At 44.4% G+C, this 25,313-nt stretch overlaps 1 protein-coding gene across 1 annotated transcript in view; it reads left to right on the top strand.

The window, feature by feature from the left end:
- Positions 1 to 24,368: 24,368 nt before the first annotated feature.
- SERTAD4 (SERTA domain containing 4) overlaps positions 24,369 to 25,313 on the top strand; it is an 82,465-nt gene continuing 81,520 nt past the window's right edge. The window contains exon 1 of the mRNA XM_073628428.1: positions 24,369 to 24,623. The gene's annotated coding sequence lies outside the window, so the exon portion shown is untranslated. The remainder of the gene's footprint in view (positions 24,624 to 25,313) is intronic.

The raw sequence follows: 25,313 nt of genomic DNA, 5'->3' as shown, positions 1-25,313 counted from the left end.
AAGTCAGCAGCTACAAATACTGCAGCTTCTGACTTTTAATAATCGGACACTTACCTATCCCACAGTCCAGTGATGCGGGGGATAGAGGCTCCGCTCGTCTCCCCCTCTGTTCGGTGGCGCCGGCATTGCAACTGTGGGTGCCGGCTGTGGCTTCACAGCCGGGCACCCACTGCGCATGCGTGAGCGGCGCCGTAAGCCGTGATTGGCCGCTCAGTCATCTGGGACCTGTAATGTGTCCCAGATGATTGACAAGAGGGAGGGGGCAGAGCTGAGCCCTTCCTGTGCTGAGGGGAAGTGATGTCACCAGCCCAGGCACTGAAGGAGGCAGACTACGAGGGACCCCATGGCAACAGCCATTTAGAGGTAAGTAAAAAAAAATAATTTTTCCAAATGTTTTTTTTTAATTTTTTTTTTTGGAATATTCATGCTTTTTTTTTTTTTTTTTCGTTGGAACACCACTTTAAGGGTCCCTTAATACAGGTCATTTCACTTGACCCACCCCGATCGTGAGAGGTTTCATTCCCAAGGTTCATCTTTAATTCCTCTATTTTCCCTCTACCAAAATCTGTGTCACATTCCACTTAGTGGTGTCACTCTTTTCACACTGAACTTCCTACAACTCTTCAATCTAAGAACAATTTCAGGAAATGCATCCTCACCATCCCCACTTCACACATGAAAGGGAATATTAAATGAAACCACTGCAACTTGTCAGATATCAAAGTGTTACGTTAATTTCAAGTCAATTACAGCCTTTCAATCTCTTCTCCAGGAATTAATCAGTTGTCTCCATGACTGAAATATGTTTTTTTTTCTTCCCTTTCTCTGTTATTTTGCATATAATTAAAAGATTTATTTTCTGTTACAAAAAAACGATTATGTCTCAAACAATGGAGATTTACTGCTAGATGTCACTTTTAAAGGAAAACTCCAGACAGTATACAAATTCACTGATATGTTTTCAGAGTGAACAGCTGTGTGCCTGAGTCTGCTCCATTGTTCCTGAAGACGTTATATGGAAGAAAGAAATAATTTACTGACATGTAGCAGCAAATGAGGCTTATTTGCCACAATGTTCTGCTTCTATGTGTTGTAGAAACCAGCTCAAACACACCAATCATGTAACACTCAGTAAAAGCGTGTATTACCTCAATGGGCGGTAAAACATGACACTTTACTGGTGCACTGCGGGGCCATTTAATGTGAATAGCACCCTAATGCACCTATACAATGTACATGTCATGTGTGCTGCCCTTTATGAAAATGTAGACTTCACCTATGTCAGGACCTGGATCACCTGCTGGTGGCACTGTGGTTTCCAGAGCTGAAGGGCACAGTTCCAGTGGCCACCAGTGGTGTCTCCCAGCAGTCATCAGATCCCAGTAATTAGGCTCCATCTGATGCTGGCTGCTGGAAAGGTATATAACCTCTCCCTTGATTTGCATCTTTGATTAAATTTTTGCCAGCTACCTGCTTGCTGATTTTTCCTGATCCTGATTCCAGACGTGATACGGCTCATTAACGCCCCTTGTTCCTGATCCCAGTCCTAGCCCCCCCCCCCCCCCCCCCCCGACTGTTTCTTGCACCTCTGGTTGACCCTGTTATTCCATGCTTCATTTTTGTTTGTATATATTGTATAATAGTTAGGTTTGCTAGTTAGGTTTTCTGTCACTTACTGGTCAATTATATTTTCAGGTTTGCCTTGTATACCATTTGCTGATGTTGGATGGGGTTTTGTTTTTTTCATTAAAATAATAAATATGTTATACTTACCTGCTCTGTGCAGTGGTTCTGCTCCTCCTCTTCTCGGGTCCCACACCAGCGTTCCTGGCTCCACCCTCCTGTCGGGTGTCCCCACAGCAAGCAGCCTGCTATGGGGGCACCCAAGCTGTGCCGCTACTCTGTGTGTCCATTCACACACAGAGCCATGGTTCGGCCCCCGCCTCTTCGATCTCCTGATTGGCTCACTGGCTGTGATTGAAAGCAGCAGGAGCCAATGGCTCCCGCTGCTGCCAATAGCCAATCAGGAGTGTGAGTGAGAGGCAAGGCTCTCGTGGACATCGCTGGATCGAGAGGGGGCTCAGGTAGGTATTAGGGGGGCTGGGGGGCTGCTGCACACAGAAGGTTTTTTATCTTCATGCACAGAATGCATGAAGGTAAAACACCTTGTGCCATTACAACCACTTTAATAAATCTTACTTAAATCACACTTGGTCTGATTCCTGCTTTCTTGAGTGTTGCTCACTAATCTGGTCATCCCTGCTGCCACTGGATATGTGCACTTGGAATCCCTTACAACCTATTTTTTTTCATGTGTTGCAGCCCATTCATTCTGAAAAAAATGACTAACGCAGTCTACCACAATGCACTAAAACGTGTGTGTTGCAGTAATCTGTAGTGCAGTGACTAAAACATTTTAGTAGACTATATGAATACTATTTTAGGCGACTAAAATATGACTAAAACTAAAACAATTGAGATGACTAAAATACGACTAAAACTAAAATGGTATTTTAGTCAAAAGACTAAAATGGGACTAAAATTAAAAAGGCATTTTAGTCAAGACTAATGCCCTGTACACACGGTCGGACATTCCGACGGTATATGTGCGATTGGAGCTTGTTGTCGGAAATTCCAACCGTGTGTGGGCTCCATTGGACTTTTTCCATCGGAATTTCCGACACACAAAGTTTGAGAGCATGCTATAAAATTTTCCGACAACAAAATCCAATCCTTTAAATTCCGATTGTGTGTAGACAAATCCGACGGACAAAGTGCCACGCATGCTCAGAATAAATTAAGAGACGAAAGCTATTGGCTATTGCCCCATTTATAGTCCCAACGTACGTGTTTTACGTCACCGCGTTCAGAGCGATCGGATTTTCCGACAACTTTGTGTGACCGTGTGTATGCAAGACAAGTTTGAGCCAACATCCGTCGGAAAAAATCCATGGATTTCGTTGTCGAAATGTCCGATCAATGTCCGACCGTGTGTACGGGGCATAAGACTAAAACTAAATTGAAATTTGACTTCAAAATTAACACTGGCGTTTAGTGCATGTTCATACCTCAATACCTTAAATAATAGCATATGGGATTTTTTACTCCAGCAGTATATAATAAGTTTGGAAATTGTAGAGAAATGTTAACTAATGCATTACAATTTATATAAAAACCCATTACATTTCAGACGACTAAAATGAGTTTTAGTCGACTAAAATGTACTGGAGATTTTAGTCGACTAAAATGTACTGGAGATTTAGTCGACTAAATACGACTAAAACTAAAACAATTGCAGAAGACTAAAATGGGACTAAAACTAAAATGCCATTTTAGTCCTAAGACTGAGACTTAAACTAAATCAAAATTTGCTGCCAAAATTAACACTGCTGTAGTGTGAATGAGACCTAACGGAGATCTTTTTTTATTAAAGTGAACCCGCAAACTATGCAAACTGAAGTATTTCCATGTATTTAAACAAGTATATTAAAACAAGCCCTCATGTAGGTATAGGCATTGTGGGGAAATCCATCTTCAACATTCACAAGAGAGGCATAAACCTTAGTTTATTTTCTATTGCACCAGAATCTTGGCAGCTTGACAGTATCTAATGTAAACAAATAGCAAGTGTTTCTCAACTGTTACAAAAGGACTCACACCAGACTATAGAGTGTTTATTTTGATCTTTGAGATCCTTGAGAATGAATTGCCTAACAGTACAAGTACCTAGGTATGTGAGGGATAGCTTGTATTAAAGCTTTTACTGCTTGTGTGTAGGTGCACTTTAGGTAAACTGCATTATGTACTTTTGTTTTACAGCAGCCCTAAAGTGTTGTTGTGCGGTGGAACTGAGGGTCTGTTAAGCTGGGTACACACTATTCGTTTTTTTTTTTTCATTTAACCCTAAAAACCTGCAGTACATAAAATAGTGTAGAATAACACTTTTGGTAGTTGAACAGTACATTTGTTTTACTAAACAGTACTACAAAGTACACAGTACTTCCAAGTTAGGCCCCTTTCACACGATCGGACCGTTCAGGTCCGCCTGTCAGTTTTGACGGCGGACCTGAACGGGCGCTCCATGTTAGTCTATGGAGCGTCGGATGTCAGCGGAGACATGTCCGCTGACATCCGACCCGGTCCGATCCGCTGAAGAGCAGACGGATGGCCCTACGTCCAGGTCCGTCGCTGGCGGATCGGATCGGGGGAGATCTGACGAAAACGGACACGCTGTCCGTTTTCGCCCGATCCCTCCATAGGCGGCAGCGGCACCTGACAAGCCCCTCCCCGCTCAGTGAGCAAAGAGGGACCTGTCATCCGCCGGCTCAGCGGAGAACAATGGACAGATCTCCCGCTGAGCCGGCGGACCGAGGCGGTAGAAACGGAGCCCGCCTCGTGTGAAAGGGGCCTAAGAGACAATTGGAAGCTATGATAGAATCAAAATCAAGAATCGAGCTTAGGTGCCTGCGACAAGATCATATTTAATATACAGTGAGGAAAATAATGATTTGATCCGCTGAAGATTTTGTGTGTTTGCCCACTTACAAAGAAATGAAGGGTCTATATTTTTTATCATAGGTGTATTTTAAATGATAGAGACAGAATATCAACCAAAAATCCACAAAAAGCACATGATACAAATGTTATAAATTAAGTTGCAGTTAAATAGTAAAATAAGTATTTGATCCCCAAGCAAAACATGACTTAGTACTTTGGTGGAGAAACCATTGTTGGCAAGCACAGAGGTAAGACGTTTCTTGTAGTTAGTGATCAGGTTTGCACACATCTCAGGAGGGATTTTGGTCCACTCTTCTTTACAGATCTTCTCTAAATCCTTAAGGTTTCTTGGCTGTCGCTTGGCAACTCGAAGTTCAGCTCTCTCCATACATTTTCTATAGGATTAAGGTCTGGAGACTGGCTAGGCCAACGCAACAAATGAGTGGCCCAAGAAGAAGCACATTTAGGTCATGGAGTGGCCTAGCCAGTCTCCAGACCTTAATCCTATAGAAAATGTATGGAGGGAGCTAAAACTTTGAGTTGCCAAGTGACAGCCAAGAAACCTTAAGGATTTAGGGTTTCTTAGGGTTTCTCCACCAAGTACTAAGCCATGTTTTGCTTGGGGATCAAATACGTATTTTACTCACTGAACTGCAACTTAATTTATAGCATCATTTATAGCATTTGTTTTATATGTTTTTCTGAATTTTTGGCTGATATTCTGTCTCTATAATTTAAAATACCCCTATGATAAAACATACCCTTCATTTCTTTGTAAGTGGGCAAACTTACAAAATATTCAGGGGATCAAATAATTATTTTCCCCACTGTATATATTTTTAAGGCTTAAATCAAAATTACTTGCAGTGGGTTTAAGGGTTGTATTAGTCATATGTAGGTTGGCTGGAGGGGGGAAAATGCTTGTTCTTACTTTACAACCTAAAGCATATCTAAATTCAAGGACCAAAATATAATATATTGCACACATATCGCTCACCAGTCCTTAGATGTGCCACATTTATTTTTTTTTCTCTGGCTTTTTTTCCTTATTTTTTACCTGTTAATTCTTTAATTAATGCACTTTCTGTTCTAAAGAAACAACACTCACTCACTCTACTGTATCTGTAGGAAAGCAATGATGCTACCGCAGGACAGAAAGAGTGTGAGGACTACAGAACATTTCACATATATATATATATATATATATATATATATATATATATATATATATATATATATATATATATATATACAGTATGTATGTATATAAAAAAAAAGTAAAATAAATAAGAAAAAATTAAAATAATTTTCAGCACCCCATGCCGAGCTTGCGCGCAGAAGCGAACACATACGTAAGTCACGCCTGCATATGAAAACGGTGTTCAAACTACACACGTGAGGTATTGCCATGATCGTTACAGTGAGAGCACTAATTCTAGCACTAGACTTCCTCTGTAACTCAACTGGTAACCTGTAGACATTTTTAAACATCTATGGAGATTTTTAAGGTTAAAGGTTTGTCGCCATTCCACGAGCGTGACATGTTGGGTATCAATTTACTCAGCGTAACATTATCTTTCACAATATGAAAAAAAAATTGCACTAACTTTACTGTTGTCTTATTTTTTTAGCCAAAAAAGTGTATTTTTTTCCAAAAAAGTGCACTTGTTAGACCGCTGCGCAAATACGGTGTGACATAAAGTATTGCAACGACCACCATTTTATTCTCTAGGGTGAACAAAAAATATATATAATGTTTGGGGGTTCTAAGTAATTTTCTAGCAGGTTTCCTTACTTCACAAAGGCTCTGAATTCCAGGACCCATGATGTTGTCCATAGGCTTCCATAGCCCAGCTGTTGTTGGGGCTCCCTCCTCTCCCCTGCAGCAGCCGCTCATTGACACAAAGAAGCTGGAGCTGCAGGATCACATGACCAGACTGGAGCAGATTAAAAATAGGTAAGTACACAGATCTTTTTATACAGGTTGGGCGGGGGGAGGGGAGAGGGAATTTTTGGGGGGAATAGATATATTTAGGCTTTTCTTCCACTTATTTTCATATTTGGCCTGCCTCTCCATAGACTATCCCCTCTTCAGTCTATCATGAATGATGCTGCTAGACTTATCCACCTTTCCAACCGCTCAGTGTCTGCCAACCCTCTCCTCCGATCCCTACACTGGCTCCCAATCACACAGCAAATTAAATTCAAAATACTAACAACATACAAAGCCATTCACAACTCTGTCCCGAGCTACATCACCAATCTTGTCTCCAAATATCACCCAAATCGTCCTCACCGCTCTTTTCAAGACCTCCGACTCTCAAGCTCTCTCGTCTCCTCCTCCCATACTCATCTCCAGGATTTCCCCAGAGCCTCTCCCATCCTCTGAAACTCGCTACCTCCACCTGTCCGGCTATCCCCTACTCTTGCTACCTTCAGGCGAGCCCTGAAAACTCATCACTTCAGGAAAGCCTATCACGTCTCCAATTAATCTTCTTCAACTTTCATCAGCTCATTCCCTACATTTGCAACCTTTTGTACCACCTGCCCCACCCTATTAGATTGTAAGCTCTTCTGAGCAGGGCCCTCTTAATCCTCTCGTATTTTATTGTATTATAACTGTATTGTCTCCTTTTATATTGTAAAGCGCTGCGTAAACTGTTGGCGCTATATAAATCCTGTAAATTCATAATAATAATTTAATAGACCAAAAGGAAGCAAATAGAAGAAGTTCATTGTTAGGGTTTACATATATTTTAATGATATTTTATGATAATGACACATAAATAAATAAATGAACTAGCAGTAGATTTCCATTTAAAAGGCCACGCTGATAAGGTAAAATGAACTATGTGCTATTGTCATATATTCCAATTGGTATAATTTTTATTAATTGGATAATAGGCCTTAACTTCATTTTATCTGACAGCTTCCTTTTGTGTATATCTGCTATTTTTTTATCTTTTGAAAATGTTACATCTGAGTCTGGTAAAAGACACATTGTAAACTTTAAATGAAAAAAAAAAAAATTGAAAAAAAAAAAAAAGAACTTTTGAACAACTGAATAGCACATTTGTGTCATTCTGCATACAAAGTGTCATAGCATTTTCTTTTCTTTTTTTTCTTTTCCTTTCTGCAGCGGGGACTGCTATTCCCTAAAATACATTAAGGGTGAAATTCTTTAACAGTCTCTTGTGAATGGAGACGCAGCCAGGCTTTTCTTCAACAGCTGTCATACAGTTCTTATTTTCCTCCTCTTTTCTAGACATATTGCAATTAACATCCCACACACTTTTTTTTTTTTTTGTCTGAAATTCTCTACAGTGCCACCATCATGCAGCCTAGTGAGGGAATAATAGACAGAATTAATGTGGAGCTTTTAACTCCCGGGAAGTGGATGGAAAAGCCTGAAGGGTTGAGCTGTGCGAGAATTGGCAAAAGCAAAGTGCTGGGCTGGGAGGTTGTGAAGCGTAGTCCCCAGGAGATCCCGCGCACTGGACTACTTAAAAACAGCAGTGGAGTCACTTAAGATGGATGACGACCCACATGGCTCTGTCTGCAATGCCGTAACCCGCTGTGCACCCAAGTCACCAACAGTAAATTGGGTTGGGGCGGCGGTGGGGTTTATTATGTGCAGAAGGACAGGGCATGAACAAGCTGAATTTTAGAGGAATGAAAAAAACGGGGGCTTATTTAGAAGATCAGCGACACTAAAAATGATATTAGAAGCTGGTCCTGTGTCTTCTTTAAAGGGAAACTCTAGGCAAGTATACAAAATGCCATTAGGGTGCCCCTCCTCCCATTATATTTTTGATGTAATGCTTGTTTAGTCTAGGGGGTTGATAGAGAGAAATACCTTATTCCTCAGTCTGCCATTGATGTTTCTTGCCCCCCCTTCAGCCCCGTAATATGAGAGGGCCTTCAATGTCATCATTTACATCTCATACACATAGGAGTGCCTAGGTACACTCAAATTTCTGGCCGTGCATGGCTATTTTTAAGAGAAACTTGAGACAAAAGGTTGATTTTTACTGGTACTATTTAGGCATAATTTGTATTTCTAATGCCCGTACACACAAGCGGATTTTCCGTCTGAAAAATCTTGGATGAATTCCGCTCAAGCTTGCCTTGCATACACACGGTCACACAAAAGTTTGCTGAACTTTCGACCGTCAAGAACGCGGTGACGTACAACACTACGACGAGCCGAGAAAATGAAGTTCAATGCTTCCGAGGATGCGTCAAATTGTTTCCGAGCATGTGTAGCAATTTTGTGCGTCGGAATTTGTACAGACGATTGCATTTTCGGATAGGAACTTTTCCCAACCGAAAAATAGAGAACATGCTCTCAATCTTTTGCTGGCTGGAATTCCGCCACCCAACACCGATGGGCGCTCATGTGTGCTCTTCTCCTCCTGGCTGACATTAGCAGCCCCACCCTCTGCAGTGCTCGGAGCTGGCTGACGTCAGCGGGGATCTCGGCCTCTCCCTCTGCAGTATTCGGACCGGGGAAGAAGAGCTCCGGTGGGTCAAGTGAGCGCCCAGCGGTGCTGTAAATAAGGTATTTTCCACAATAAAGTTACACAAGGAGACACACTGCACATTATATAATTTTTTTACAGAACAGATTACATGATTTTACAAGGTCTTTATTTTTATTTTTATTTATTTTTGGGATTACAGAATTTCACAATGCTGACTCCTGAGCTGAAAGGGGGAGGAATTTCTTTTTACATATCGTAAATAAATAAGACATCCCCTGAAAATAAGCCCTAGTGTGTTTTTTGTAGCCAAAATAAATTTAAGACCCAGACTTATTTTGGGGGAACCACGGGTATAAATATACTGTATGTATATCTTGTCTCCCTCTCTCCTGATGATTATTATCCACAAAAAAACATTGAGAAATAGAAGCTCCGTTCTTTTGGATGCCCTATATTTCTGTGAAAAGGTAAACTTTATATGATTTACCTGTTGTGTTTTATATTTTGGATTCCAAAAAGGTGTGTGAGCACTAGAGGGAATTGACATTAATTGTGAAGTCAGACAGGAGTGTTTTATCAAATCTAATGTTTTTATTATGTTTTCTAATAAAGGAATTGCTTTTTTTAATAAGGCTATGTAGTAGGTCCTTGAACACCACAGAAAGTCCTTTTGCTGTAATTTTCTCATTGCTCACCATTACCTGTAAGTTGCCCACATATTGCCTTTGTGTTACCCATATATTACCCCATTCACCCATCTATTACTACAGTTGAATGCTGTGGTGCTGCCAGAGTGTATAGTTTGTCCGTATCAGACCATATGACTATATGCAGCTTCCCCCCCTACAGAATCCAAGGTTCAGGATGGTATAAACATTTCTATATGGCCATGAAATGTAAAATGTTTCCTAGAACTCTTGAAACACGGATTGATATGAAGATATTGCATCTAGTATTCCAAAATCATGGAACATCTGGACTATAATTATAAGGCAAGAGGGATGCTTTACAGGGCACACTATTTTCTTCAGTATGTGGTCTATTGTAGCTAGCAGTAGAGCAGTAAGTAACTAGTAATATGCTTGTAGCAATGACAGATAGTATATGGAATTGCTCTTTTGAGTTGTGCTTCCAACTGTATCCCAAGGCGCCTGATGATTGGGCAACTGCGGTTCAACAGTTATAGCTGAAAACCGGCGTACCCCCTGGTCATGTGATCAATGTAATGGCCAGTCATAATCAGAGTATGTAAGCATTTGGAAATAAATTAGTCTCTTTGCCCTGGCTGGACTATGCAAAGTAACAATAGCAGGCACAACAAGAAGTTTATGATTACTCTCCTGTGCTCTTGTGCCACCTCAATCCACCACCAGATCTTGTCAAAATCCCAATAGTTCATGGTATGGGGGAGCACATGGAACTCCCCTGCATACTACAGTCAGTGTTCCATGCCTTGTCAGCCAGTCACCAGGTTTCAGCATTAAGGACAGTCATATTTGCTCATAACACATGTAGGCCTTGCTTTTGGCCTCCATAGGGATTGTGTTTTACAATTGTCAATGAAAAGCTACTAGTCAGGTCTGTCTGATTGAAAACAATTAAAAAGCTGTTTTGATCTCAGCGTGTATTTGGTATAAGTTCTGGTAACTTAAATGGGTTGTAAACCCTCGTGGTTTTTCACCTTAATGCATTGTATGCATTAAGGTGAAAAACCTTCTGTAGTGCTGCAGCCCCCCAGATCCCCCGTTTTACTTACCTGAACATGGTTTTCTTCACCCCGGGGACGAGCACACCAGCTCTAGCTGGTGTCTCATGTCCTGATTGGATTGATTGATAGCAGCGCAGCCATTGGCTGCTTCTCCGACGGTCACTTGATGCTGGGAGGAGCTACTAGTGCCGCTGAGGGAGCGCAGAAGAGTAGGATTGGGGCCATTCTGTGCAAAAGGAACTGCACAATGGAGGTAAGTATGACATGTTTGTTATAAAAAAAAAGTGCTCTACTGCTGTTGGCGCCTAAAGGTGGTTGGACTGTGTCAGCACCTCCATGTGTCCTTCTTAAAGTGATTATAAAGGCTGTTTTTTTTTTTTTTTAATAACAAACATGTTATACTTACCTCCTCTGTGCAGTTGGTTTTGCACAGAGCAGCCCAGATCCTCCTCTTCTCAGGTCCCTCTTTGCTGCTCCTAGTCCCTCCCTCCTTTGAGTCCCCCTCAACTAGCAGCTTGCTACAGGGGCCACCCAAGCCAAGTCAGAGCTCCGTGTATATATATATCTCAGGGATCTTTGCTACCATCAAGGTAGGTGGGAAGAGCTATAAAATAAACCAGAGACTGACCCCGCGCTCTCTTCCTCCTGGACCTGGCGTGTGACGGACCTCTCCATGTAGGGAGAGTGAGGTCGCGGTCTACCACGCGTTATCCAGCACTGCCTGTGGTTCATCAGACATCTGAACAGCACCAGCTCGACAGTGTAGCAACCCACGCTACGGGCTCCATATCGGGTGATCATCACTAGCGGGTCCACAGCCAGGACATCTATCCGTGAATCGCTATCTGGAAGGCGCTGAATCGGCCTGGTCATTGGTAAGAGGGCAGCTGCCCACTTTTGCAAATCTTCCTTGGTTGTTTACTGGGACACTGTGTACAGACAGCTTTACTTTGGGAACACTTCACTACACGTCTGTTCGAACACTGTACATGGGCACCTGTAGCCACAGTCATCACAAGATACACCACCACTCTGCTGCTACACTTTATTGGATATAGTTAATGATTCTGACTGCCGGTGAAGACCATCAGATCTGTAACGGGGACATTTTGTCATCGCTGCTTAAAGGGACATTTTGTCATTGCTGCTTGCCATCCTTGTTTAGCTTAATCTCTCATTAGGAACAAAGTTTAAACAGGCTGGCCTGGGTTTCTCTTTCCAGAAGTATTGTCAGAATTGATGCTGAACTCTATTTATCCTTTTCAGGTTATGTCTTAGTGGTGCTCCATTGTACATATGTGTATATAGTATTCTGTGTTTGCCAACTGTCTTAAAGAGGAGTTCCACCCGAGGTCCAGTAAAAAAAAAAAAAAAAATTAAAAGTCAGCAGCTACAAATACTGCAGCTGCTGACTTTTAATTGGACACTTACCTGTCCCTGGGTCCAGCGATGCGGGGGATCGAAGCCCCACTCGTCTCCCCCTCCGTTCAGCGGCGCCGGCATTGCAACTGTGGGTGCCGGGCTGTGGCTTCACAGCCTGGCACCCACTGCGCATGCGAGAGCGGCGCCGCGCGCCGTGATTGGCCACTCAGTCACCTGGGACCTGTAGTGGGTCCCAGATGATTGACAGGAGGGAGTGAGCAGAGCTGAGCCCTTCCTGTGCCGAGGGGGAAGTGATGTCACCAGCCCAGGCACTGGAAGAGGAAAACTACGAGGGAACACCTAGCAACAGGCATTTAGAGGTAAGTAAAAAAAAAAAAATATATCCAAATTTTTTTTGTATTTTTAAAAAAAAATTTTCATGTAGTTTTTTTTTTTTTTTTGGGTGGAACCCCACTTTAACTGGCATTTCTTGTGGAATCGTTCTACTGAGCTTGTACTGTTATTCAAAGCTCAGTCGAACCATTACTTCCCTTACAAAAATATCTTAACTGAGATACTCCAGTAAACGTTAATAGAATATAAACGCTGAGTGCTGTCTTATTACTTAAAGGTGTTGCAATGATGTCTGAACCCAGAGTGTCAGGTGGGTTGGAATGTTTACAGGGTCATGGCAATGCAGATGAGCAGGTAAATCCAAGCAGTCCCTGAGTGGGCTGTGCTACAATAATAATGTCTAAAACATGGGTGCTCCACCTGTGGCCCTCCAGCCGTGCTCAAACTGTGGCCCTCCAGCCGTGCTCCACCTGTGGCCCTCCAGCCGTGCTCAAACTGTGGCCCTCCAGCCGTGCTCAACCTGTGGCCCTCCAGCTAGTCCCATCATGACTCTGCTTATGGGTGTCATGCTTGTAATTGTCAGCCTTGCAATGCCTCATGGGACTTCTAGTTTTGCATGCCAACCCGAAGGGAACAGTGCATTTTATAAGCACTGTCCACTTCGAAATGGCCTTCAGGTCAACCAGGTAGCAGCATCCAAGCGGACAGCTACTTCCCTGAAGAGACCTGTGGAGGCCTTGGAAGTACCTAGTTCCCCCTTGTCCTCTGCCCTCTCTGCACGGCAGCACTACCCTTGCAGGGAGGCTGCACTGCACCTGCCTACAAGAACTGTTAGCAAGCAGGGAAAGAGTTTAATTTGCAGAACAATACGAACGTACAAATTCTCTTCTACCAAAAATGTAGTCGATAGCAATTTTCTAAAATTTACCTTTTCTGCCACTTTAAGCTGTGTCAGACAAAAAAAAAAAAAAACTCTTCAGCATTAACAATACGGAGACATAACAAGCCCACTTAAGGCTGCTATTGACTTTACGAAAAAAAAAAAAAAACAGAACCAAGAAAATTTGTCCTAAGACATTAGTGGTAATGTTTGCAGACACAAGATGAAACAGATGCTTAATAGCAAAATAACACGGCTGTTCTCGGCTTTTAATACATAATGTGCTATCAGCTTGGGTGATTGTAAGCATTCCTGCCTCGCGCCTATACCCAACGCTCCATCTTTTATCCTGCGCCATCAACATAAGTGTATGGGAAATGTGACATCTCCAATGTGTATCATTTTTTTTCTTTTTTTTTTTTTTTTTTTTTAAGAGTGAGGGAACGACGGCTAGGATGAGCTTCGCTTTGTCTGCCGGAAAACCTTTGATGATGTCCTCAAAGTTTTCTGGTGCTGCGTGCTAACCACCAGAGAGACGGGAAGCTCCATTCTTCGTCTCTCACATTATAATAAGTGATCTGTGCGGAATCTTCCGTTACCTTGTCAATCTCTCCGGAGCGTCTCTGCTCGCTGGCTGCCATTATACCTGAGCAGTAAAGGTCCCCGACTTTCTCCCTTTCTGAAGTTTGAATGACAAATGCGTGGGTTTCAACGTGACAAGGATGTTTGAAGACTATAAATTAATGTATGCAGGGAACATCAAATGGTCAGACAAACAGGAGATTTGGCTGCGTATCAAGGTAAATGCCATTGGAGGAAAACAAATATCACCTATAATAGCCATTTTTGAATGCCAAATCAGGTGTTCCAAATGTTGTTGAAGATCTCTTTTAACATATTTGCAAAATTAAAAACAGACAAAGGCACTGTTTTCCGCTGGTTGGCTGTAGTGTTGCTTGATGATGGGTTGCCTACTACATACTGAGGCAAATTGGGCATCTGCGTGGATTTTATCAGATATTCTGACTTAGCAAGAAGCCCTGTAACTTATGGGGGGAAAAGCAGATGCAGTGAGATGTGATACAGCAATAGTGCCCAGGTGCAGCCCCTATACACCTACTTCCTTGCCAACAGGATAAGCAGAACCTTAACCACTTGCCAACCGACTCCTGTATATATACATCGGCACTTTTAAGATGGCTATCTCGGTAACGGCAGCAGCTGCTGCCACAACCGGGGTATCCATCTATTCAGGAGCCGGTCATATTTACGATAATGGTGGTCTCTGCGGCGGATTCGCCGCGAGATCACCGTTATCGGCGGCGGGAGAGGGGCCCCCCTCCCGCCGCTCTCCTGCGCCCTCCGCTGCTTACCGGAGCCGTCGGCAGTGGCGGAGGCGATCGGGTCCTTGTCGTGGCTGGGTATGGAGACAAGTCAGGCTAAGATGGCTCCCACCTGTCTCCATACCATAGCAGGGCGGAAGTGAGGTCATAACGTCACTTCTGCCCATACATCTTAAAGGGCCATTTTTTCGATGTCATTTTTTCAAATGACAACATTTTTTCTTTATTATTGCATTTTAGTCCAAATATGAGATCTGAGGACTTTTTGACACCAGATCTCATATTTAAGAGGACCTGTCATGCTTTTTTCTATTACATTCCTTGTAATAGGAATAAAAGTGACCCACATATTTTTTTTTATTTAAAAAACAGTGAAAAAATAAATAAAATCAAGTAAAATAAATAAGAAATTTTTTTTTTTTTAAAGTGCCCTGTCCCTACGAGCTTGCACGTAGAAGCGAACACATACGTGAGTAGCGCCCGCATATGAAAACGGTAGTCAAACCACACGTGTGAGGTAGAGTGAGAGCAATAATTCTAGCCCTAGACCTCCTCTGTAACTTAAAACATGCAACCTGTAGAATTTTTTAAACGTTGTCTATGGAGATTTTTGAGGGTAAAAGTTTGACGCCATTCCACGAGCGGGCGCAATTTTGAAGCGTGACATGTTGGGTATCAATTTACTTGGCGTAACATTATCTTTCATAATAGAAAAAAAAATTTGGGCTAACTTTACTGTTGTCTTATTTTTTTATTCAAAAAAGTCAATTTTTTTTCCCGAAAAAGTGCGCTTGTAAGACCGCTGCCCAAATACGGTGTGAAAAAAAGTATTGCAATGACCGCCATTTTATTCTCTAGGGTGTTCGAAAAAAAACAATATATAATGTTTGGGGTTCTAAGTAATTTTCTAGCAAAAAAAACTGTTTTAAAGTAAACACCAAAATCTCAAATCGAGGCTAGTCCTTAAGTGGTTTAAAGTGATTGTAAACCCTCACCTTGTAAAACAACCCATTCAGTTTACAATAGAAATGAAAAGCAAAACATTTTTGTATAGATAAAAAAGAAAGCATGCTAAATACCCTTTTTTATAAGTGATTGCAGTCCCTCTGTTCTCAGCTGTATAAGAGCTGGGGGAGGAAAAGCAAAGATACACTGAGCTGCCCAGTAAATGACTGGGGGGGGGGGGGGCAAGTCTGATCATTGGAGGAGAGCAGGCTTAGCATGCTGTGTTCTCCTACTTAGTGTGGTCAGTTTTTAATAGGAAAGCAGAGGGGACTGGCAGGATTACCAGGGATTTCACACAAAGGAAGCAATACAAAGAGAACAGGATACTTTTTTCATACAAGTACAAGGTACAGCGGGCACATATTAGGAATATTAAATGTTGGGTTTACAAACGCTTTAGACAGTGGTTTTCAACCTTTCTTCAGTCAAGGCACCCTGTGCACAATCCTGTCGCAAGCACTTTTTTGTGTGTTCCTGCACGTTTTTTTTTAGGCTGTTCTATGCTTTTGAAACAAGCAAAAAGGTGCTGGCATGATTATTAAATTGAGCCCACCAAAATGCATGGTACTGCGGTATATTGGTGCAGTTGGTTGCATTTGGTACTGCAATTGGTGGCTGTGTGGGGTGGCCATTAAGAATTAATGGCACCCACACACAACTACTAAAAGGCGGTGGGGAAAATGCGTAATTTCACACGCGTTACAGCACTGCACCTGGTGTGAAAAATCCCTGAAATGTAGTTTGCAAGGCATATTTAATCTGTCAGTAGGTTGTAAACCCCTCCCTGCTAGCCCCAAATCACCCCTCCAAACCCCCTCCTTCTAGTACAAATCCCCGACTCCAAAATCCACTCTCCTAGCACAAATCCCCCCCCCACATCCTAAACCCCCCCCCCCCCAGTACAAATATCTCCTCCTAGCACAAATCCCCCTTCAAAATTCCCCCTTTTTGCCCTTGTCACAGCCTAGTTACACACAGCCCGGTACTGTTTAATCATTATAGATCTTCACTGTTAACTTCTGTGTACAGAGGAGCAGATCACAGCCAGCATCCTCCCAGCTCTTTCCACCTCTATGTGGTTCTCTGTAAATTTGCCAGCTTTTGGGGCTATAGCCCCGAATCTGGAGCCCATAGCCCCGTGTCCAAGGGGCCCCCAACCACAGGGCCACGGCCCACTACGGGGCCATGGCCTCTCTGCAGCCATGCGGTGGGCAGCACGGGAGATTCAGAGAGCATGCAGGCAGCACGGGAGAGCCGGGCAGGCGAGAAAGAAGAGAGATGACATCATCTCTCACCTCCCGCCCTGCATCACCGCTGTTCTGCCCTCACTGTGCAGCAACGGGTATCAGAGAGATTACATCACCTATCACTGCCCGCCCTCTCTCTGGTGACCCTGATGTAAGGAGTGTCTCTCTGGGGACTCTGAGGTAAGGAGGGGCTCTCTGGGGACTCTGATGTGAGTGGAGGCTCTCTGGGGACCCTGATGTAAGGGGGGCTCTCTGGGGACCCTGATGTAAGGAGGGGCTCCCTGGGGACCCTGATGTAAAGGGGGCTCTCTTGAGGCCCTGATGTAAGGCAGAGACTCTCTGGGGACTCTGATGTAAAGGGAGCTCTCTGGGGACCCTGATGTAAGAGGAAGGCTCTCTGGGGACCCTGATGTAAGGGAGGCTCTCTGGGGACCCTGATGTAAGTAGGGGGCTCTCTGGGGACCCTCATGCAAGGCTGAGGCTCTCAGGGGACTCTGATGTAAGGGGGGCTTTCTGGGGACTCTGATGTAAGGGGGGGGCTCTCTGGGGACTCTGATGTAAGGGGGGGCTCTCTGGGGACCCTGATGAAAGGATGGGCTCCCTGGGGACTCTTATGTAAGGGGGAGGCTCTCTGGGGACCATGATGCAAGGGGGTGGCTCTCTGGGGACCCTGATACAAGGGGGGTTGCTCTCTGGGGACTCTGGTGTAAGGGAGGGGTCTCTGGGGACCCTGATACAAGGGGGAGGCTCTCTGAGGACCCTGATGCAAGGGGGGTTGCTCTCTGGGGACTCTGATGTAAGGGGGGGGCTCTCTGGGGACCCTGATGCAAGGAGGGGGCCCTCTGAGGACTCTGATGTAAGGAGGAGGCTCTCTGGGGACCCTGATGTGATAATAATATATATATATACAGTATCTCACAAAAGTGAGTACACCCCTCACATTTTTGTAAATGTTTTATTATATCTTTTCATGTGACAACACTGAAGAAATGACACTTTGCTACAATGTAAAGTAGTGAGTGTACAGCTTGTATAACAGTGTAAATTTGCTGTCCCTTCAATATAACTCAACACACAGTCATTAATGTCTAAACCTCTGGCAACAAAAGTGAGTACACCCCTAAGTGAAAATGTCCAAATTGGGCCCAAAGTGTCAATATTTTGTGTGGCCATCATTATTTTCCAGCACTGCCTTAACCCTCTTGGGCATGGAGTCCACCAGAGCTTCACAGGTTGCCACTGGAGTCCTCTTCCACTCCTCCATGATGACATCACAGAGCTGGTGGATGTTAGAGACCTTGAGCTCCTCCACCTTCCATTTGATGATGCCCCACAGATTCTCAATAGGGTTTAGGTCTGAAGACATGCTTGGCCAGTCCATCACCTTTACCCTCAGCTTATTTATCAAGGCAGTGGTTATCTTGTTGGTGTGTTTGGGGTCATTATCATGTTGGAATACTGCCCTGCGGCCCAGTCTCTGAAGGGAGGGGATCATGCTCTGCTTCAGTATGTCACAGTACATGTTGGCATTCATGGTTCCCTCAATGAACTGTAGCTCCCCAGTGCCGGCAGCACTCATGCAGCCCCAGACCATGACACTCCCACCACCATGCTTGACTGTAGACAAGACACACTTGTCTTTGTACTCCTCACCTGGTTGCCGCCACACACGCTTGACACCCTCTGAACCAAATAAGTTTATCTTGGTCTCATCAGACCACAGGACATGGTTCCAGTAATCCATGGCCTTAGTCTGCTTGTCTTAAGCAAACTGTTTGCGGGCTTTCTTGTGCATCATCTTTAGAAAGGCTTCGTTCTGGGATGACAGCCATGCAGACCAATTTGATGCAGTGTGCGGCGTATGGTCTGAGCACTGACAGGCTGAACCCCCACCCCTTCAACCTCTACAGCAAAGCTGGCAGCACTAATACGTCTATTTCCCAAAGACAACCTCTGGATATGACGCGAGCATGTGCACTCAACTTCTTGTTCTGAGTGGAACCTGTCCTGTTAAACTGCTGTATGGTCTTGGCCAACATGCTGCAGCTCAGTTTCAGGGTCTTGGCAATCTTCTTATAGCCTAGGCCATCTTTATGTAGAGCAACAAATCTTTTTTTCAGATCCTCAGAGAGTTCTTTGCCATGAGGTGCCATGTTGAACTTCCTGTGACCAGCATGAGAGAGTGAGAGCGATAACACCAAATTTAACACACCTGCTCTCCATTCACATGTGAGGCCTTGTAACACTAACGAGTCACATGACACCGGGGAGGGAAAATGGCTAATTGGGCCCAGTTTGGACATTTTCACTTAGGAATGTACTCACTTTTGTTGCCAGCGGTTTAGACATTAATGGCTGTGTGTTGAGTTATTTTGAGGGGACAGCAAATTTACACTGTTATACAAAGTGCACATTGTAGCAAAGTGTAATTTCTTCAGTGTTGTCACATGGAAAAATATAATAAATTTTTACAAAAATGTGAGGTGAGGCGGCATTATGAGCACTAGTGGCAAGGCTGCTTATGGGCACTGGTGGCGAGGCTGCATAATTTTCCTCCACACAACTGCCACTCACTGGAAATTTTCTCTTTTTCAGACCATTCTCTATAAACCCTAGAGATGGTTGTGCGTAAAAATCCCAGAAGATCAGCAGTTTTTGAAATATTCAGACCAGCCCATCTGGCCCTAACAACCATGCCACGTTCAAAGTCACTTAAATTCCCTTTTCTTCCCCATTCTGATGCTCGGTTTGAAGTCCAGCAAGTTGTCTTCACCCCGTCTAGATGCCTAAATGCATTTATGGATCTGTTTATAAAAGAAAGGGTTACTGAGAGGTCAGTGAGGGCCATACTGGGTTTCTGCTGCCCCTAACATTTAATGAGCCCTGAGAGCTTGGCACTGTATATTTTGACCAATAGCAAATGGGATTTTTTATGATGGAATCCATGTTCCTTACCTTTAATTTGGAGTTTTACAAAAGGATACAACCCCTGTAGACAAAGTCCTCTAAATTCAGCTTCACTAATTTCATACAAGGATCGTCAAACCCTTGGAGAGTTGAACATGAGCAGACTTGCCTATCACTATTGCCCTTTATCTTGCATAATTTTCTCTTCCCTCTAAGCGACCCCTAAACTGACCTGATTTTCCAGCATGTCGCAGACGCCTGCTGCGTACAAGGTGACAGACTCACCAGCACGGTGAAATGATAATGACGCAAGTATTCTTTTTATCATTCTACATCCTGTTAATCTTTGCTATCTCGCCTGACCTTGATGAAGACAGTAATGATAACTCTTTTCCCACCATTATCATGAATTATTTAAGGTGGAGGGCAACTGATTATTTTAAGATACATTATTTAGAGATGACCTAAAACAGTAGAAAGCCCTGGAATGCCTTGTATTGTAATAACGACATTAATCAAAGATTGAATCATAAAGGGAGGTTGATTAAGTGCTTGTGTCATATTTCGAAGATGACTTTTTCTAAAGCTCGTTCATCTTCTGAGTGGAATTTTATTCATGAGAAATCAACTTGTTGGGATGTTTCAGGAAAAAGTTTGACCAATTGAGGGTATAGGTCTATATACTGAATAGATTCAGTGCCAAGTGACACTGTCTACTGGTAGCCAACCATCCCAGCCAGGTATACTAACCCCAAAATCTCTCCCTTGCTGCCTCCATGCTCCATCATGAAGCAGGACTTCTGGATTTAGAGAAGTATATGACCTCCCCATGGGACAGTATGCAGATCTGAGCAGCCAATGGCCAGGCTTGAACACTCTTATATGTGGGAAGGGCTTTGAAGTCATCCAGGTAGGTTTTAACATCATCTGACACCGGAGCTTACTCAGGGTGGACACCAGGGTGGTCCCTTTAAAGCCTAACTCCACTGCAAGGTTTAAAACCCAACGGCACCGCAAGTGTTAACTGCTTGTTAAAGCCGGTCATAGACAGTTTGAACCATGTATGGGCAGACTGATCGAGCAACTTGGGTACAACCAGCCTGTTGGATTTTTCATGTGATTCTCTGTGTGTTCTCCTGGTCGGTATGGCTCCCACCGACCCCTGACCCTTTGCCGGGAGATCACTGTATTGACCGGAGAATCAAGTGGTTTTCTTTCCTGCAACCCATGGTTGCAGGAAAGAAAATCGCTCCTTCTATGGCTGGCTTTAATCTAGAGGAGACAAAAAACACTTAAAATGGTTGTAAAGGCAGTTTTTTCTTATCTTAATGCATTCTATGTGTGCAGCAGCCCCCGTCAGACCCCCTAATACTTAGCTGAGTCCCATCTTTATCCAGCCATGTCCACGAATGCCTCAGTCATCCAGGACTCTCCCTCCTGATTGGCTGAGACACAGCAGTAGTGCCTTCGGCTCCCACTGCTGTCGATCAAACTCAGTTAGCCAATCAGGAGAGAGATGGGAGGAGGTGGGGCCGCGGCTCTATGTCTGAATAGATACACGGAGTTGCAGCTCAGCTCGGGTGCTCCCATAGCAAGCTGCTTGCTGTGGGGGCACTCAACAGGAGGGAGGGGCCAGGAGAGCCGGCGAGGGACCCAAGATGAGGAGGATCTTGGCTGCCCTGTTCAAAACCAACTGTGCAGAGCAGGTAAGTATAACATTTTTGTTATTTTAATAGGAAATAAAATGAGACTTTACAATCACTTTAGCCACTTGCCTACAGGGCACTTAACCCCCTTCCTGCCCAGGCCATTTTTCAGCTTTCAGCGCTGTCATACTTTGAATGACAATTGCGCAGTCATGCTACACTGTACCCAGATGAAATTTTTATCATTTTCTTCACACAAATAGAGCTTTCTTGATGAGGTAGCACTTATGGTCACTGATTAGGTGGCACTGATGAGGAGGCGCTATTATGCAGCACTTATGGCCACTGATAGGTGGTACTGATAGGTGGCACTGATGAGCACTGATAGGCGGCACTGATGGGCACAGTTAGATGGCACTGATGGGCACTAATAGGTGGCACTGGTGGGCACTGATAGGCGGCACGGATAGGCGGTACTGATGGGCATTGATGGGTGGCACTGATGGGCGACACTGATGGGCAGTGTTGGGCATTGATGGACAGCACTGATAGGCGGCGCTGATAGCCAGTACTGACTGGCATCGCTAATGGGCACTAATTGGTGGCACTTGTGGGCAGTGGTGGGCACTGATTGCTGGCACTGGTGGGCACTGATTGCTGGCACTGGTGGGCAATGGTGGGCACTGATTGGTGACAATGTTGGCACTATATTGTAATCAGGGCACTGATAATCAGTTCCATGATTACATGTGTAGATGTCCTCCTGCATGTAGATGCCACTGATCGGCTCTCCTCACCACACACTCTGTCAGTGTGAGGCGAGGAGCGCCGATTACCGGCATCCAGGGCCGGTACTACCACTAGGCAAACTAGACAGCCACCTAGGGCGCACTGCTGCCTAGGGCGCCCGGCCACTGGTGTTCCTACTCTCTTCTCTCTGCAGCAAGCAACTTAGTCTCAGCATCAACAGGCAGCCACCGCTCCGTTCACACATAGTGTCAGAGCCGCAGCGCCTGTCGGAGGACTGTGTCTGTGTCCCCACTCCCGCATGAATGGAAGCAAGAAAACACTCATTGATGGGTGCTGGTAGGCTGCATTTCATGGGCGCTGTTGAGGCTGCATTTGATGGGCGCTGGTGGGATTTATTTGATGGGCACTTCATTAGAAAGGTGGGGTATACATGGGCAGTGCAAAGGGGGTAGAGTCCGGGGTGGAGCCAAGGGGGGGCGGCAAAATTTGGTTTTGCCTAGGGTGTAAAAAATCCTTGCACCAGCCCTGCTGGCTTCTCCGTATTTACATGTGACTGGCTATGATTGGACACAGCTGATCACATGGTTAAAGAGCCGTGGACGTGGCTTGCAGCTGCATGCATCACCCTGATACAGTCACTTGAGCAATATCGGTAATATCGGTAAGTTTGTTACGATACCGTTTCTTCAAAAAAAGTGAATATCGGCCACGCCGATAATCGGTTGACCCCTACCACCAGTGATGCCCTCTTGTGCCCACCAGTAATGCCCACCTGTGTCTACTAGTGATGCCCACCTGTGTCCACCAGTGATGCCCACCTGTGCCCACTGGTGATGCCCACCTGTGCCCACCAGTGCTGCCAATCATTTCCCACCAGTCCTTCATGCCAATCAGTGCCTATCAGTGATGCCAATTAGTGCCCATCAATGCTGCCTTTTAGTGCCCATCAGTGATGCCTGTCAGTGCATCCTCAACAGTGCCACCTATTAGTGCTGCCCATCAGTGCCGATAAAGGCTACCCATCCGTACCACCTATCAGTGCCACCTCATCAGCAAACATCAGTGCGCTAAAGCGTATTTAAAAACAAACAAACAACATTTTAGGTCTTTTTTCATCTGTTTAGCAAAAAATAAAAAACCCAGTGGTGAATAAATACCACCAAATGAAGGCTCTATCTGTTTAAAAAAAAAATTATACAAATTTCGTTTGCATGACCGCACAATTGTCATTCAAAGTGTGACAGCGCTGAAAGCTGAAGGTCAGCCTGGGCGGGAAGGAGGTAAAAGTGTCCAGTATTAAATTTGTTATTATCTGCTCTAAATACACATAAAAGTAAAGGCTGCATATTGGTGTAGTGGATAGCACTTTCACCTAGCAATAAGAAGGGTTGCTGGTTCGTATCCCAACCACGACACTCTACCTGCCTGGAGTTTTTATGTTCTTCCTGTGCCTGTGTGGGTTTCCTCCGGGTACTCCGGTTTCCTCCCACACTCCAAAGACATGCCAGTAGGTTAATTTGATCCTGTCTAAGTTGTCCCCAGTATGTATGAATGTGAGTTAGGGACCTTAGATTGTAAGCTCCTTGAGGGTAGGGACTGATGTGAATGTACAATGTATATGTAAAGCGCTGTGTAAATTGATGGTGCTACATAAGTACCTAAAATAAATAATAAGTAAAGAAATATCTATTTTTGAATGCCTGAGTTTAGATACACCCTGGTAACAGTGGGATGAAGGGCAAATCCACTTTGCACTACAAGTGCAAACTACAAGTGCAAAGTGCACTTGAAATTGCACTGAAAGTGCACTTGGAAGTGCATTCGCTGTAAATCTAAGGGGTAGATCTGAAATGAGGGGAAGCTCTGCTGACTTTATCATCCAATCATGTGCAAGCTAAAATGCTGTTTTTTATTTTCCTTGCATGTCCCCCTCGGATCTACAGGACTGCACTTCCAAGTGCACTTTCAGTGCAATTTCAAGTGCACTTTGCACTTGTAGTTTGCACTTGTAGTGCAAAGTGGATTTGCCTTTAGTAAATAACCCCCAGTGTGTAGAGTGGATACACTGCCCTATAGGTGACACTTTGTAGCTTGGAGCAGGTCCCTGCAGTAGCAGCAGTTGTCAGCAGAGGGCGCCCGGCCGGCGTGGCTGGGATTGGGGGGTTGTTGGTGTAGACACGAGGTTGTCATATTTCCTCTGTCACCCTGGGGGCACACTACTATTCCTCCTGCCAGATCCACAGGGAAATGTTAAACAGGATTTACTGGTTTCACACGCTCGCTGCTAGACTCTAAAGCCATCATTTCATAAGCACAACGTCTGCTGCAAGTCACACATCGCACAGCTCGGGTCTCACAGATGCCAGCAAGGAACTGGAGGTCTGATCGCTGCCAGCCTGCCACCCAGCACACACAGGACCCCCTGCACTGCACAGCCCTGGTAAGATGATGGGTATAGAGGGAGGGGGGCACAGGAGGAGACTGCAAAAAGTTTGTGAGAAGTGTGCATGGGTTGCATGACTGGCAGATCACATTGAGGGGTTGATCTTGCACGGGGCAGGATTTTGCACACCTTGCCAGTCTATACTATGCCACCCTATGTTATGTAATGTCTATGAGTTGATGTTAATGTTGCATTGAACAGCCTTCTGCTGACTGTGATGGAGCAGCTGTTGTAGGACTACAAGTCCAGCAAGTCCTGCCAGTCTATGATCTGCCACTGAACATGCCAGCCTATGCCAAATAATATTGGGGACTTGCTGGTTTTATTGCATAGAGCAGCCTTTTGCAAACCATGGCTGGTCAGCTGCTGTGGAGATACAAGCTTGGCAGATCCTGAGTTTATACTGTGCCAACATGTGCGCCAACCTCATGATGAGGAATTACTTGGGATATTGCCTCAAGCAGTTTATTGCAAACTGCTTTGGGTCAGCTGCTGTGGAACTACAAGTCCAACAAACCTTGCCAGTCTATGCTGTTCTTTTGAGCATGCCAGCCTATGCCAAATAACGTTGGGGACTTACTGGTAATATTGCACTGCAAACCATGGATAATCAGCTGCTGTGGAACTACAAGCCCAGCAGACCCTGCAAGTCTATACTGTGCCAACATGCGTGCCAATCTATGCTTA

The sequence above is a fragment of the Aquarana catesbeiana genome, linkage group LG04, assembly GCF_042186555.1.
Source record: "Aquarana catesbeiana isolate 2022-GZ linkage group LG04, ASM4218655v1, whole genome shotgun sequence".
NCBI lineage: Eukaryota > Metazoa > Chordata > Amphibia > Anura > Ranidae > Aquarana > Aquarana catesbeiana.
This window is presented reverse-complemented; position numbering and strand designations above follow the sequence as displayed.